Here is an 11,688-nt window from a genome sequence, read left to right on the forward strand (position 1 = left end):
TTCTGTTGGAAGGTGCGGGGTGGATATCATAGGACAATAAAGATGTTATGTTTCTTGCGCTGTGTTCCGTGTCCAAAATTAATCTACAGATGATCAACCCAGTATGAGAGTTAAGGTCTCTGAAGCTTACCTCAAGCTAAGCTTTCACACAGAGAGAATAAGTGACAGAACACTTCTTCGTGTCTGGATCGCCCGTCGGAATCTTGTAAACGGCGTACAATAAACTCAAAGTAAACTTCACTCGCTTACTTTCAACTTAAGACTAGATTTATTCTTAACACTTGAGTATTGAGTATTTATAATGAAAGACTTAACCTATTGGGTCGTCTAAAAAGTCTTTTCGTATTTTGGCAATAGGTGTCTTTGAAGTCGTATACCTCCACCGTTGTTTATCACATAATCTTATACAATACGGGGGCGTTTTGGGTGACATTTCAAGTGTCATTTAGTCAAAATAAAACTAATTTTGGAGAAGTTTCATGTATGAAAATAATGAAAAAATCGCTAGATTTTGAAATTCTTTTTTAAAAAAGGGAAGAATGCCCCGCAAGCCACCAATCAATTGTTTTATGTTTACGGGGACGATGCACTGTTAGTTGATATAGCACAATATTGGCTCACTCGCCTCCGTTCTGGAAATTTCGATGTGAAAGATGCACTCCAATCTGGTCGACCTTTCGTTGCAAAAGTTGATGAAATTTTAGAAAAATTTGACCAAGACAGCCACATAAGGAGCCATGGCATAGCCAAGGACCTTAATATTCATCATCAACTGACTCTGGACCATTTAAAAAAGGCTGGCTGCAAAAAGAAGCACGATGTTTGGATACCACATGAATTGTCCGTGAAAAATTTATTGGACTGAATTACTATCTGCGATTTTTTACTGAAACGAAATAAAATCGAACCATTCATGAATCAAATGGTAACAGGAGTCGAAAAGGGGATCAAATACAACAATAATGTGCGGAAAAAATCATAGTACAAAAAAGGTGAAGCTAAAAAGCCAGGATTGATGCCGATAAAGGATATGTTGTGTGTTTGGTGGGTTTGGAAAGGAATCATTCATTATGAGCTACTCCAGCCTGGCCAAATGATTGAATCTATCCTTTACTATCAAAAACTGGTGAGAATGAGGCAAGCAATCGAGAAAAAATGGCCTGAACTGACCAACACAGAGGGCATCGTTTTGCATTAGGACAACGCTGAACCACACACATCTTTGATGACTCGCCAAAAATTTGGAGAACTTGGTAGGGAAGTTTTGATGCATTCACCATATAGCCCTGACCTTGCACTATCGAAAAACCCCTTATTTTGTTTGATACAAAAATCCCTTGATGGAGTAATGCTGGCTTAAAGAGAAGCGTGTAAAAAATTCGTAAATATGTAAAAAATAAGTTTTTGACCGATAACTCAAGGATTTTTTACACGAAACGACCCAATATTTTCTTACTTAACTGGCCGTCCACACCATAAATATATTTGGCAAATAAATTGGGTCTACGAGTGTCCACACCACCAATTTATTTGCCAAACATTTCTGTGAGTGCCTGAGCGATCGCTCAAAATCGGGCAAAAAATTGAGCCATTATCATATCAATAATGGACCGCATTTTCCCAAAAACTCAAATTTTCTTATCACCAACAAAAAATGTTTTGGTTACGTATCCAAAACATGTTTTTGTTGGATATAACTGAAACAAGTTGCATCCAACCGCCGCTCACTTGGATGCAAATGTCACTCATAGTAACCCACGTAGCTGCAATAAATTGGAATTATTTGTTGTGCTTATTTGTGACATTATCCCCAACAAATTGGTGGTGTGGACGGCCGGTAACACTAAAGACGTGACTAGAGAAATCGTCATAGATCATCGTGGAAATGCCTTGTGCTCGTAAAAAAATGATATATACACAGATTTTTAAGTTGAAAATTATACTAAAACAATGAATAAAAATCAGTATACGAAATAATCAAATCTGAAAATCGAAATAGTAAACGCCTCATATCCCTACGAAGAAACTATCCAATGGTGCACACACGGTTTAGTTGGATGTGACACGCATTTACTTTCAATTTGCGGCGTGCTAGATGAGCAGCAGAAATTTACTTTCCGTGTCAAGAGTTTAGTTACTGTTGGAAGCTGATTAAAAATTCTGGACGATGGCTAGAAACAACTGGCAACTGGCTACTTGATGATCCAATATTTAGTTGGAGCGAAACGGTTTACTTAGGCTGTGGCTTGAGGTTCTACGCCTTCTTGAACATTTTCATACTGTAAGAAAGCGTTTGACGCGAGTAGAGGCGCTCTTACAGTAGCATCATTTGGCGGCTCTCTTTGGCTTTGTGACTTTTCGAAAATCGATATAATGATCAACGCGATTATCAAAATCGCGAACGAATTGATTATAATCAAATTTGTTACATTAAAAAAATAAACCGATTCTTTTTCATCGTACATAATTTTGTCTACCGTGTTCACTGCTGTACAGTTGTAAATTCCAAAGTCATCCTCCTCAAGTCTCTCAAATGACAGTATTGGTCTACTCCCTTCCAATTGTGAAGAAAAATTTTTCATCTCAGCGAAATCTCCGTGATTAAACCACGCCACTTCGAACCCTGGAGATATTGAAACATTGCATTGTAAGTTAATGACAGAACATCCTACGGTGTTGAGAGGGATGTGGTTGCTGCCAGATATTAATATCAGTGCAATGGAGCTTAGCGGTACGAACATCGCTGACTCTGGTGTAATTTCATCCTGTAAAACGGCACAAATAAACATTAAATAAGCTATAAATATTGGAGTCATCAGTGTTGGCCACTAGTATTGTAATACTCACATTGTTGATGTGTTGGTAATTTGCTGGTTTTCTCCTCACTATGTACATTTTATCACCAGGACTTAATGAGACACTACAGACACGAGATACGTGATCTGATTGTTGTAAATGATCCGTATCGCTTGCGTTGCTTTCGAAATTGTTGGTATGTTCACGTAATTCTAGAATTGATATGCATTCAATAAATTGTAGAAAATTTTATGCATTAGAATGACAAACTTCATGGCAAACGATTTGACACATCTTCCTAATGTTTGTGCAACATTTTTTACTTGTTCTTACCATACATCGGTATCATGAAGATCGTAAAGGAGCTATTGTCAAAACGACAAATCAGCTCTCCATCTTCTGGAATATTCAGCGTAACTTTGGAAATAGCGAATCCTTTCGTAGAAGAGGGTACACTTTTCGAGCACTCTCCAAACTAGTAAATACAAGGATAACAAAAGATTAAAAATCACTTAGGGATGGATGGCTGGATGGATGGATGGGTGCAATGTAATTAGATATGCCTATATCCTACCTTGGTACACAACTCAACCTCAATATCCTGATACGTGGGCTTACACGGTATGAAGACGTCTGCATTATAAATGTAATTTATCAATACTGGCGTGGGCACCAGAGGTTGTTTGTAATCCTTTACGAACACGTAGGTACTAGATGCAAATTCTTCTATCTCCATTAGGTCCAAATCTTCTTTTTCCTTTTCAGATGATACGCAGTAGTATCGGCCAACGGTGGCAGCAGAAGCATTCGTAATGCTAAGAATCGCTCCATATTGCAATTCTGTGTCCCCAGTAGGAAAGGTAGTGCTAATCACATTCGGAGGTGCCTGTTATAAGAATCGGGTGATGATCAATTCTTTTATTCGGCATTTGCACCATCTATGGTTGGCTTACCCAGTCGAACCACGCGTCATAAGGCTTCCAAACGACCGGTTGGTAGAATTTGCAGGTAACATTCCAGCTAACACCAAAAGGAAGCTCAACCTCATTGTCCAATAATTCAATTATTGGACCGGTGCCAATGTTATTAGAAACAGGGACGGCTGAAGCATCAAAGAACGGAAACGGTATCTTATTTATCAACATCAAGCAAGTTTTTCGATAAATCCAGTCAGTCTAGAGAAACTTACCATCAACAAACCAATTGAAAAGCATAAAGATAGCAAGAATTGTAAATTCCATCCTTTTGCTGTACATTTGCACCATTTCAATCAATTGTATTTCCACCCTCAAAAGTCATAGAGGGCAATCAGGAGAATACACAGTCCTTTACCTATTCGAACAAGTAGAATTTCAGTTCTTGTTTTACGAGAAATCTTGATTTAGAACAAATGACAACTGCAATGCTTTTTACATTCATCGGTTGACCAAGCTAGAGAGAAGCACTAATTTGCGATCGTATAATAATTCTAGAGAGTGAGGCGGTATATGAATCTCGTCTACTGAACCTTTCTGTTGGTTCTCAATTGCCATATCCATCATCGGTTTCCTTTTTCGTGATTCCGATAACCTTCGAAAAGCCTCTATCAAATTTAAGTCGGACCATGTTCAAGGCACAAAAGCCTGCTTCATTACTCGTCTGGGCAAACGGAGTAGTTTCTGGATTTTCTCCTAAAGAACGTTTCATCTCCTAAAGAACGTCTATAAGGGAAAATATAGATGCAAATCATTCGTTCTTCTTTCGTCCTGGTTTGAGACCGAGCAAGAGTCATTGGGCGGCAAAGTATCTCGATGAAAGGTATTTGCCATCTTGTGTGTCGTTTAGGTTTAGTCGTTTTCTAACTTAATACTACCTCCGACCTTTTCGCTAACAATTTCAAGCAAGTGTAATGTGCTTTGGCGTAAGGTTTGTGGGTAATTATTGCAAAGGGATGCAAGCATAGTTGTGAACTGTTCGAATGTCTCTTTTGCGGAGAATTGGAAACATGCATTCTTCTTCTGATTTATTTGGTCGATCCAAAGTAAGGGATTCCCTGTAACGTTTGAAAGCGGCATTTCGAGTCAATATAGAAAGTACAGGAATTTGCAAATATGCCTCCTACCAAATCGAGTTCTCATATCAACTGTCTAGATTGGTTTTCGGCTTTAGAGTTCCATGAGCGATGACTTTTAAAGGCGGACTTCAATATGGAGAAAAAATGTGTATGTCAGTTAAGGAATTTCAATATGGAGAATAAATATTAAGTTAAGTTAAGTGTTAGTTTGCGACTAAGCAACGTTCGCTGACTCAACGAGATTTCAACCGGTACGTCATGGTGTACCGACAGGTACCGACACGTTTCATGGCACAACCAGACACAGCACAATAGATAAGGATATCATGCGTCACAATCTGTGTTAAACTCGAGATCCTGCTAAATCGGGGGTGGAAACTCTAACTTACGCAAAAATGGTCCTATTTCGCCACCGGACGCCTGAAATCGCGTTATTGAGCGTGAGCTTATCTAATCGCACTTGTCTTCTCGTTCCAAATCCAGCAAATCGCTCTTGATATGACGCTCATTAAGGTACAGCCAAGTGGTAACCGACCGGGGTCAAGAAGATTGAGGGAACGTTTGTTAACGGATGAAGTTCTTTTTAACTCTATGGATTTCATCAAATCGAAGAAGTTTCCATAGTATAAAATGTGTGCACGGAGTGTCATTTTTTCTATTTCTTCGTGAAAGAATCTACAACTAATAAGTGAATCAACTACTAAAAACAAAACACTATCAAAAAGTCCTTGACATGTCCACTGGCAATAGTGCAATAACAAAACCGAATCGGCTAGATTCTAACTGAAACAGGATTTGTGCGTTACGAGGTTAGGGCTCGATGAATCTCAAGTTAGGGATGAGCCACTTATGAACGTAATCGGCTCAAACGGTTAGGCGAATTGGCGTTTGCCTAGCTTCTTACAATACCCATTTCAGCTCTGTGTTTGTCAAACTGGGAAAATATTCATACCATGCTTATCGCCAATGGTGCACGATGCGCACGGTATAAATATTGAATAGTTGATCTTTTGAGTTGATCTATCTAGGTTATTGAGGAGTTGATCTTGTCATTTCTACAAGGCACCAATTGCGCCTGGCTGCCAATCAGATAGGATGGCAGATGTAAGTGTAGGACCATCATCTTTCTCAACGGTCGTCGAAGCAGTTACATAGGGAGTGACATACGTTATTGAGATAATCGATGATATCCGCGGATATCTCATGCCAATCAACTTCCGCTTTTTAAAGAAGTGTACCTGCTGTGAAGGCCATCTACCTATTCTAAATAAAAAAATAAGGAGTTCTCCGCAGTAGATGCGTAAATGTGTTAATTTGGATTTTGCTATGCATTTGAGCCGTGAAGAATCAGCACTGTATTCTTATACACGCTGTTCCACATAATGGAATCAGCCTCAATGATAGTATGGAGCCTTCTCGACTATCTTACTTGGTAGAAAATGCTAATCACTTCTGTTTTCAGAGAGTTTGTTCAAGGGTATTCCTCCTCATCACTTCTCTTGCCAGAAGGATATGTAGCGACCGGACTCAACCCTGCCCAGGAACGGCTATCGGGGCAGGTGTGCGTGGTATGGGTGTCGGTACTTACCTGCGCATGCTAGTATAAAGGAGCGCGCGCGCGGTCGTTCTTTCTATTTCCGTGCTTTCTTCTCTTCGAAAAGCTAAGTGATCATTTCTTGGCTGAACGAACAAATGACTTCGACTATCCCAAATAGTTTTTCGCGTTAATTAATTAGGGGGCAAAGAACACAAACTCGATGAGAGTGCACGCAATCGCGCAGTGAATAAAAAAGACGACCGACGCCACCGCCTCCATCACACCGTCACCGAACAAACCGACACTAAAATCCACCCAGTTTCACACCGTCACACAAAGGAACCCCCCCCCCCCCCCCCACGCAAGAGCTGATTCCGACCCAGAACAACCCCTCCGAAGCACCAACGTTGACACCGCATTCCGCTCAGCAGCTGGCTTCATACGTCAACGATCCGGACCTTCTATCGAAACCTATTCCCACGGAGACACTGGAGCACAATCAAAATCTGTACCTCCGGTCACTTCGATTCTCTCGGTTCCGGCCGCACAAACTCAGTCTACCTCACCGACACGATAGACGATGTCCGGTCTATGCTCCGTCCTCTACACCGGCACCACCATGCCGATACTGGGCGCCGATTTTCTCGCCCACCACGACCTCCTAATTGACCTGAGGCGACGACGCCTCATCGGCAATGCCACTCGCCTGGAACGGCCAGGCTCGATCACCAACCCCAAGGTCACCGAGATAAGGGCCTTCGAGCGCAAGACGCCGCTCGCCGACCTTCTAACGGCGTTCCCGAGGCTGACGACCACACCCCGTCAGGCTAAGTACTACACCGCGGACGTACATTGCACCCCAACGAACGTGTCGATCGACCGGTTGAAGCCGGGATACCAAGCACATGTCCTCGAGTATTCACCAGCGACGACTCTAGCAGTGGGCAACCGGCCAGCTTCGATTAGGCCATCGTCGACCCGGCCAGCGACGACACCAGCAGCGGCCAACTGGCCAGCGATAACAGCTACAGATAGTTTCCATTAGAAAAAAGGATTTACCTCTTTACCCTGGCAACGGTTGAATGGGGAAAGGATTCAAATTAACAGTTTAGCTTTTGAAATCCTTCGAAGCCGATCTTTCAATGGATGGCTTCTTAATTTAGACTGATTCACTATAAGGTTTGATAGTAAATGAACAGACAAATTACAAAATTTACGAATATCGTTTACGAATATCAAATATCACTATCAATAAACAATCAAAATACAATCATCAACTCTCAGCAAGAGAAAAACTTCAACTGAACTGAACAGAGTCGTGACGCCTTTTATAGTAGCTTTATCTGTTAACTCAACTGCTTCTGGGAAATCTTTATGATTTTGTTTTATCATTTGATCATTTTTCATATCATTATTTTGTTTCAACTTTATCGCAAAGTCTTTTCCTTTAATAATGATATCCGCAAAACGCCCGGCTCGTCTGATAACGATTGGTGAACACTGTGGTATACACGTGTGCTAATGTACACATAAATATATAGTATGCACATGTATACCAGTTCCCGAGCTATCCTGCAACATTGCAACACATGCTTGCAACAAAGAACCACAAAACATCACAATCCAAAATGATCCAAACAATATTCAAACTCGCTAAATGTTTATATCATACCGACCCAAGAGCGGTACGCAGCATCAAGCATCAAGTTTCGCAATCCGGTTGCGCACTGATTAGTATAAACAGGTATGAAACAATGTACGCACTAAGAACGCTATACGTTCTGAAAGTGTCATTTGACCACCAAGGCAGAACAGAACAGAAAGAGATCAATAACCAATGCAGCAGAAATGTAGGAAGCCATTTCACTCTTTCCTCAAAATAACATAGGATAAGTAAACATAGAATTTTGTATAAAAGAGCGAAGAAACGTGGAATAAAGATCTTGTCTTGATCTGGACTTCAACCGTTTACTTTCCCTCGGTCCTCGCTGGTGATAACCTTCTCGGTTCACCATAGCTTGGTAACCGATCTTAGAAAGAAAGGTCTGTCTGTCCACCCAGTACGAAGAAATACGGAAAACGAATATCACAACACTCTGAGCAATAAAAAAAAAGATGTAGTGTGTCACACAATTTTAAAACTTTTGTTCTCGATTTTTCAGCAACGTTCTCAAATGATCAAAACTATGTTCGTTAACCTTCCTCACTTACTTGTTTACAGGTAAATCTGCTTGCAGTGGATCATTTGTAATGGCTACTTTTCTATTCATTTTCGTTATAGATGCCGTTTATTGTAAAATGAAATTAGTAGACAGGGTTATGTTTAATATGATGTATTCAAATTTTCGAAAGGGTCGGTTGGTTCATTTTTACGACTTAATGGAGACCGGTTTTACAATCGTTAGTTTTGTGGGATCAGCTCTGGAACGATCATTTCGAATCCGATTTGTACTTTGCTAGTGGTGAAGACGCCTTGGCGGGGCGCTCATGAATAAAGCATGGAACAGTTAATACTTGGCCGCACAAAATAGGTCCTATCTCAACCAAAAATTGACGTAAAAAGAAAAGAAAGGTGTCATTTTGTAGGTTTTCTTATTGCCTTTAATAAGAAAAGATTGATTATTCATTAGTTTTGTATATGACTATTTCAATTTTTATTTTGACATCACTCAAAATTTGTTGCACTGTGGTCACATCATTTGCCATCTTGTTGCACATCACCCTCAATTCAGTTGGTTCTTAAACATCTATGATACACTTTTTAAGTTTCCATGTTATAATTGTCCAGTAGAAATCGATGGAACGAACATCCAGACATTTTTGTGGATTGATTGGTTTCCCTATGAAATCTATCTTTTTGAATACAAAACATTAACCCCATACCTTGAACAAGAGCAGCTTTCTAAATCATCCCAAACTTACACAGGATCATTGGTGGACAAATGTAGAACAAAATCCTTTTCCAAAATTCTTTTCTTGCACAAATTTTGAATGAACGTTGCCCGAATGGTGAAAACATTTGATTTGTCGCCACAATGTCAAATCCCATGCCAAATCATCATCTAATGGGCAAATTTATCTCCGTAAATAAACCAAACCCTTTCTAAACCATTCCCTCTATGATTGGCAAAGTGCGCGGCCACCCCGGCTTCGTCGTCGTGCAAATGACCGGTGTCGTCGTGTGTTCCTGCTACGCTCCGCCTCGATGGTCGCTCGAACAGTTCGACGGCATGCTCAACGCGATGGTGGATGTGCTCGACCGTCGTCGACCGCTACTGGTGGCCGGCGATTTCAACGCGTGATCCACCGACTGGGGAAGTCGAAGAACCTGCCCCAGAGGCCATCGATTGCAGGAGGCGATTGCTCGCCTCAGGTTGGTGCTGGCTAACACCGGCAACACCAGAACGTTCAGCAAGAACGGGAGCGAGTCAGTAATCGATGTCACCTTCTGCAGACCGGAACTGGCGGACGGAACGCAGTGGCAGGTAAGTGGGGAGCAGACGTTCAGCGACCACTTAGCTGTGCGATACAGCCTGGCAAGGGTTGATCGAGTGGGTTCGCCTCCAAAACTCCCAAGATCGTGCCAGTCGAAGACTTGGCAAACCAAGTTCTTCAACGAGAATTTGTTCGCGTTAGCGCTTCGCCGGGAGGACAGTGGGGAGTGCCTTAGTGCCGACTCACTCACTGCCGCCATGGTGAAAGCGTGCGACGTAACAATGCCTCAGAAGGGCAAGTTTCCACCACGTAGGGAAGCGAAACCGTGGTGGAGCGAACGGATTTTGGAGGCGTGGATCACCAAGGCGTCCAAACGTACCGCGTGATCTGTCTGCTGGATGCCATGGGCAAGCTTCTGGAGTGTCTGATTCTTAATAGGTTGACGGTGTTCACGGAGGAAGCCCGGGGCCTCTCTGGGAGGCAGTTTGGTTTTAGGAGGGGGAAGTCTACCGTCGATGCGATAAGGATGGTGGTCGAAACTGCTAGTGGTGTTCGCCAAAGGCGGGGCGCTGACTGTCTCTGCGCTATTATCACGATTGACGTAAAGAATGCCTTTAATAACGCAAGCTGGTCAGCTATTGCCCGGGCTCTGCACGGTATGAGGGTACCCGATTACCTTTGCCGTATCCTGGGTAGCTACTTCGATTATTGCATCCTGCTGTACGACACCGGCTCAGGACCACAGGAAGTCCAGCTCTCGGCTGGCGTTCCCCAAGGATCCGTTCTAGGGCCAACACTCTGGAATGTGATGTTTGATGGGGTTCTGCGGCTGAGGCTGCCCGTCGGGACTTTGGTCGTTGGTTTTGCCGATGATATGGTTCTGGCGGTCTGTGACCAGAGCCTGAGCGAGGTGAAAGTTAACGCGGAGCGATCGATCGAAGCGGAATCGTGGATGTCTGGGGTGGGGCTTGAGGTAGCTCGTCACAAAACCGAGGTAATGCTTGTTAGTGGCCAGCAGGCCGTCCAAGAGGTATCGATTAAGATCGATGATCTAGTGGTTCGGTCTCAGGCAGCGATCAAGTACCTCGGGGTGATGATAGATCGCAAACTTCTCCGAGCGAAAGGATGACTGTGATACCGAGGAGAAGGTTGTTCCGCTTTTTATTTTCTCTCGAAATCATCTTTGCCTACTCCCGATCGCCAATCGCAGAAGCATTCGATAATTTTCGTTATCAAGTGTTGTTATCGATTGCATACCGAATAATCATTATTTGAAGCTTCTGGATCTGTAATCATGATATTTTTGCCGCGACAGTCAGTTTCGCCGAGATACCGATCACCCGTAGACCCGTAGCGACGGTATCTACGGGTGATCGGTATCTCGGTGATGCCCATTTCCGCTCGAAGCATTCCGAGTTTAGATAGACCACCGAGTGGAGGAAAAAGCCTGATACCCGAAGTAAGCCAACAAAGAGCTCAGCCATCGAAAAGGCCAGATCGGTCAAGGAGAGGGCAAAAGAAACTCAAGCCAGCCGGAAGAAATCGCCATGCTTGCTAGGAACAGGCGTACTCGACCATAAGGGCAAAGATTGGTTGGCAAAGTAGGGGTTGGTTTTGAATGAATAATCTTATCGGGGAGTAGCTTGAAACTAAGTCACTTCGCGTAACCTTGTATCATTGCGCACGTTCAGATTCCTGGGAAAAACCGTTACTTGTCGCAAACACCGTTTGAGATTACGACCGACCCGCCCAGACGTACCACGTCCCAACTCTGGCTCTGTTAATCCGATGCAGATAATACCTAAAATAACAGTTTCCTGAGAGGAATTGGGTTAAATAGAAATTAATCTCCCCGTTTTTTCTGGTC

The sequence above is a fragment of the Anopheles darlingi genome, chromosome 2 (genome assembly GCF_943734745.1).
Source record: "Anopheles darlingi chromosome 2, idAnoDarlMG_H_01, whole genome shotgun sequence".
Taxonomy (NCBI): domain Eukaryota; kingdom Metazoa; phylum Arthropoda; class Insecta; order Diptera; family Culicidae; genus Anopheles; species Anopheles darlingi.